Here is a 6000-nt window from a genome sequence, read left to right as displayed (position 1 = left end):
ATCAGGTATATAAGGCATACAATGTATGGCTGTACCTATGTATACTTCCCTAGGTCCAAAAGTTAGGATGTAGCGAAGGAAGTCTCCAGAAAGTATTTCAGAATTGTTAGAGTATAATCACCAGTACATAGAGATATTTATGTAAATTTTAAATTTTATTTTTAACATCTATATCTCCATGGAGTCAATATTGGCTTGCATTAACACATTAACCCCTGGAGGTTTTTACCTAGTGTGTTAGAAACATCGTTTTTCATTGGCTATTTGGCTCGGGCATGAGCAGAAGGGTAAAAGTTGGATTTTGTATTTTTATTTTATTTTTATTTACTTTTTTTATTATTCATTTTTTATTATTATTTTTTTCTTAACGGACCCATTATTATAGTATCGAGACCACTTTTTATTCCAAATGCCCATCTTATTCTACTTTTTGCAAAGGTTCGTCTGTCTGTTTGCAGTTCATACCGGTCTGCCTTAGATCTGAGACCAAAAAGTCTAAAATCCGGACACAAAATCGGATTCCGACCATGGGCGAATTTTGGGTAGAAAAAAATCGGGTCCAAAAAATGAGGTTTTCCCTCTTTATTTTGTAGTGCAACTAGAAATTCCATATTTTTTGGTATCATTGTAGAGCTACGTCTGTCTACCTTTCTATAATACCACCCACTTTAGTGTATCATACATGACCTTGACGCTACAGAGCTCGGCAGTAGGCTACTACCTCCTGTCACTTAAACTCGTCACAAGGGGTTCATGTGTTAAGTAGTAACATCATGCATCTCTATGTGCATATATTTTATCTCTGGCAGAGTATATTAAGAATGATAAAGTGAAAACCTGTGTCAGGATATGTAATAAGCATATGCTACCGATATAACGTCTTCACTCGCCTATAGGTAGAGTCAAAATATAAACAACACAAATCCTGATCTGCCGTAGCATAATGCGCTTGCAGATCAGGGTCTATGCTGCTTGTCCTTCTGATTACTCCTTACAAACTACACAGACCCAGATTTGTCAGCGCAATATGCGACGGCAGATCTGGGCATGTATGGGTCTTAGTAGTTTGCAGTTGGACTTGTGTTATGAGTACATACGGTAAACGCCTACTATTCAGATAAAATGTAACTGTGAGATGATACAAAATCAACTGTAACATGGATTAGCCGATGTTACATAGCCTTTGCTAGACCATTGATCAAGGATATAGCATGGTACAAAGTAATTCGATGTTAACCCTAAGATAATTGCAAGGTTAGTTTAAACCTGTGTTACATCGTCTTTCCTAGGTCTTGAGTAAATATACGTTCATGTTAGAGTATAATTGTAAGATCATTCAAAATCATCAGTTGCAGTGATGCTAGGCTAGCTTGATCCAATGCCATATAGTCTTTGTTAAGTTTTTAATTTAGAAAGAAAGTATGAGATGATATAAAGTCAACCCCAACACAGCTGCAAGTTCAGTTTGAGGTCATGCTACATTGGCTTAAGAAGTAACTGAGATTATCGTCATCTTCTTTAGAATGTTATCATCATCGTCATCTTTAGAATCATCATCATCAACATCATCATCTTTCGAATGATGATGATAATGATGATGATGATGATGATCATCATCATCATCATCATCATCTTTAGAATTGTATAAGAATACAGCCAATCTAGCAATACGGTCCATTAACTGTTAGTATTCTATTCTAAGGTAGCGCTCTACAGTTTCGCATTTTGCATAGGGGTTAGATTTTTTAAGAGAAAGAATTTCCTCGATTTTCAACACATGTCATACTGGCAATTAAAAAAAATCCTTATATATCTTAGATAGTGTTAAAAGAACTATTAATTCCCTTTCCTTTGTTGTATAATTGATGGGTGTAATTTGGGTTATAGAGTTTACAGCTTACTTCAGATGTGCATCTATATATAAAAATCTGCTAGCTCCGTCTGCCCATTTTCACTTCCTGGACTTCAGAGGTAAATTGTATTTTTAAAAAAAATAGCGGATAACTTCTTTATATTTTATATATTTGGTAATTCATTCATTGCACTTTCAGAAACTGGTATTGTCTAGTCTGACAAACTTCGTTCTCCCTAGAACTATTTCAATAACTGCTAAAGGTATTGCACTTTATACTAATTCAAGCTAATCAATTGAGCACATGGGAGCAGGCGTTTAGGTTAGATGTGTGCTTAGGTCATGTACAATTTCCATAAGAACAATATCCAATGAAATTTCAGTACAGTACATGAAATTAACTTAGAGCTATGTCAACATTCTCTCCATTGTCCATGTTGCAAATGCAAACAACTTCACCTTATAATTGTCACTCTCTCAGAAGTTCCTAATGTCGAGCGCCCCCATAAAGCATTGGTTGATTATGGCAACGGATGCCTAATTGGTAGGAGGTGAGGATATCATGCTAAATATTCTGCTAAATATTCTGCTAAATATCTGCTCGAATCCCTATTCGGCAGCTTCGAAATCCGTACCATACAATATTATATTGTACAACTTAGAAATACAAATATATTATATTCAGCAGTTTAGAAATTTCACAATAAATATGGTATATTCTACAGCTTATCCCCACTAACCATATTACGACTGACTTTGAATCGATTTGATCATTACTTTCTAGCATTCTACTAAATTAATCAAAGGTTTAACATAGACAAAGTGACGTAGGCTCCAACTATCGGCTTTTTGGCTAACGTTAAGTAGAAAATGTAGCCCTACTCCTAAACCTGACTTGTATTCTCTCTAATTCCAGTTCCAAAGAACTGATTGAAATATCATATGCTTTTAGGCCATTTAACTCCATAATATATCTCATTTGACCTCGAGAATATAGCTTTTCTGTTGCTTTTACTCTGTATTCTTCTCATGTTGTCAACTGCTGCATTTTTAAATACCAGATTCAATCATAAGGAAAATGGTGTTATCTCTAAGCAGTTCTAATTCCGCCTTATTTATTTTCAAACTGGATCATGAGCTAAGCCAGGTAAACTAAAATAATGCGCTGGGTCTAGATTATAAATATTCATGCATACATTTCTAATTTCTTTGAAAATGTCGCATAAGAATAAAGTACTATTTATAAATAGTAGTCAAAAAAGTCCCCAAGAAAGTTCAATTTAAAATGTTTCATGCATAATTAACATACATTGTGGCGGCAGCTAACTCATTACCTTTGGGTGCTTCAAAATGTATTATTCTTTCTGTGAATCTAGTTGAAATATCTAGCAAATTGTTCTAGTGAATTGTTCATAAATCGATAACCATTTATGAATCTAATTGCTCTTTTATTAAATCTTTTTTGCCTTTATTTTCAAATCTGTCGATTATTAATTCCTTATCAAACAAAATGTATTTTTCATAATTATTTGGTATTATTAACACTTCTTGATCTAGATTGGAGGTCTTTATGCAGTAAGCTTTTATGTAAACTATAGGTTTGTTTATTTAATTGATTTAATATATAGACAAAAATCGTGATAGTTTATGTTTTGCTGGATTTCTTTTGCGTCCATGATGTATTCTGATTCTGTTTACGTCGTATTATTGATTATATGATACTTTCAAAGTCGCAATGCAGAACAAAAGGAACATTGGGTTGGCAGGGTAGTTATTAAATGTAACGATAAAACCCTTTCAATGTATTGTGTCCATTGTGTATCCATTTAACTGCTTGATCTTTTCTTTTTTATGATGAGTCAGATTAAAAATAATTCAGACATTTCTTACAAAAACGTATTTAATTCATTTGCTTGCTTGAGGTGATATTAATATTGACGAAACTTGTATTTCACATTAATGGTAATTGTTTCCATCAAATATAATGAATATATACTTGGCTGTATCTTTCTTTTTCTGTAATCCTAATCGGGTATATAAATTTTCCTATTTTTTCGAAGACATTACAGATTCTTTGTTAATTTTATTTATGTCCTGAATATTTTTGGACATTTATTAAACCAGTGCTTATAATTGTCAAGGTTGGGTGGTCTTCACAGGTGATTTTTTCATGTATTTATAACATAGTCTATGACACAGACAAATATATCTTATCCTTCTTTTTAAAATAAATATACGCCTTAAGTAATTGTTGGAGATATGAATTTGAAACGTTTAGTACCTATCCCTCAGATGTTTAAATTTCATTTTACAGTGTTACAATTAGTAACTAACCTTATGGTCACCTAGGACAAAGGTCATACTATTTCAAAAAGTGCGACATTTCACTATTTTGTGTCAACATTTGAAACATACCAGCATTGTTGTTGTTGTTGTTGTGAGTTTAACACCATTTCTCAGAACATGATAAGCTATTCTTGGCGGCCAGTATATCCGGTGGATGAAGAAGCTGGGAAAACCCCTGGAAGAGCCACCGACTCAATCTTTCTCATAGTTCCCTATAACCCACGTTGACAGAAGTGATTTGTAAAGGCGAGCGCTTCGACATCTCGCCCCACCCCACCCCCAACATACCAATTGTTGAAAATAGTTATTACTCTTCACGTTATGGAATATTGTTTCTATTTCTCATGTTAAAACAAGAAGCGTTGTATCACACACTGTTTCTATTTCTTATGTTAAAATTATAAGCGTTGTATCACACACTATTTTTTATTTCTTATGTTAAAATAAGAAGCATTGTATCACACACCGTTTCTATTTATTACGTTAAAATAAGATTTGTATCACACAGTTTCTATTTCTTAGGTTAAAATAAAAAGCGTTGTATCGCACTGTTTCTATTTCCTTGGTTAAAATAAGCGTTGTATCTAAAACTGTTTCTATTTCATATGTTAAAAAACAAGCTTGTATCTAGTGGGCCAGTGTGGTTGCCTTTTTTGTCGTCCTTCAAATGTTTATAGATTTTCCTGTTGATATGAGGATGAGGTTTCCTTTAAGTGCGTAGTAGAAATGTGATGAAATGCACTCTTAAAATGGCACTTTAGATGGGTCCATGGGTACCTTATTTTTGCACTCATGCAGGAATAACTAGGTACTAGTTGATTAATATTATCAAGCATATTATCACGAACTAAGGAGGGCAAACTTCTGAATTTTCCTTAAAGCAATATTAATCAGTATTATAGTTCGTCTTCAACAAGTTATTGTCAAGGACGTAATGGTCACCGCATTGTATGTGAAATATCTCCTGTTTAGTTCAGTAAAGGTTCTTAATTGGAACGAAAATCGTTAGTTTAGTAACTTTCACTCTTTGGAATAAAAGAGGGGAAGGAAGAACTTTAAAGGGAGAGTCATAGAAGGATCAGTCTTACCAAGCCAATCGTTTTGCTGTATCCGTTTCTTTGTTCCCTGACGAGTTTCAAAAGTATATGTGTTGATTTGTATACAGCTTTATTCGTGTAGCGAGTGGCTTTAAAGATTAGTGAACATTCTCAAGATTAGTGAACATTCTCAAGATTAGTGAACATTCTCAAGATCGAAATATGTTAAGTGATGTTAAAATAGCAGTTGATTTTAAATATATTCCCTTACAACTTTGCAATTATGACGGCCTAAAATGAAATCGCCGGTCACAAAATATGCTTCGTCCCATAGTCTTCGCTACACAGATGTATGATCAAAACAAAAAGTATGACTGATGAATGTATGGCTCGTTTCTGGATTTCGGTTAGAACACACGCAGTCAACCATGACTATATATCTTGCATACGAATGTGGTGGTATTGATGTTGATTTGTTTCTCCAAAATATCCCACTAGGATATTTAACTTTTGTTACAAATGTAATGGGGTTTTTTTTTGGGGGGGGGGGTCAACACATAAAATAAAAGGAACGCTCCACTACTATTAGTGCACTTTTTGGTTGAAAAGGAAGAAACCTTGAAGAAAATAAATTGGCAGTGGCATAAATCGGTTAGCTTGTCTATTTGTAAAAAAAAATTGTTTTATGTCTAGCAGTTGTGGCGTAATTCTAAGTTTGGGATATTTTTGTCTTGTCCGTTGAGACGAATCGGATTTCTAGGGTTA

Source organism: Sinohyriopsis cumingii, chromosome 3, assembly GCF_028554795.1.
Source record: "Sinohyriopsis cumingii isolate HCF-2022 chromosome 3, ASM2855479v2, whole genome shotgun sequence".
Classification (NCBI taxonomy): Eukaryota; Metazoa; Mollusca; class Bivalvia; order Unionida; family Unionidae; genus Sinohyriopsis; species Sinohyriopsis cumingii.
Note: the sequence above shows the minus strand (reverse complement) of the source record.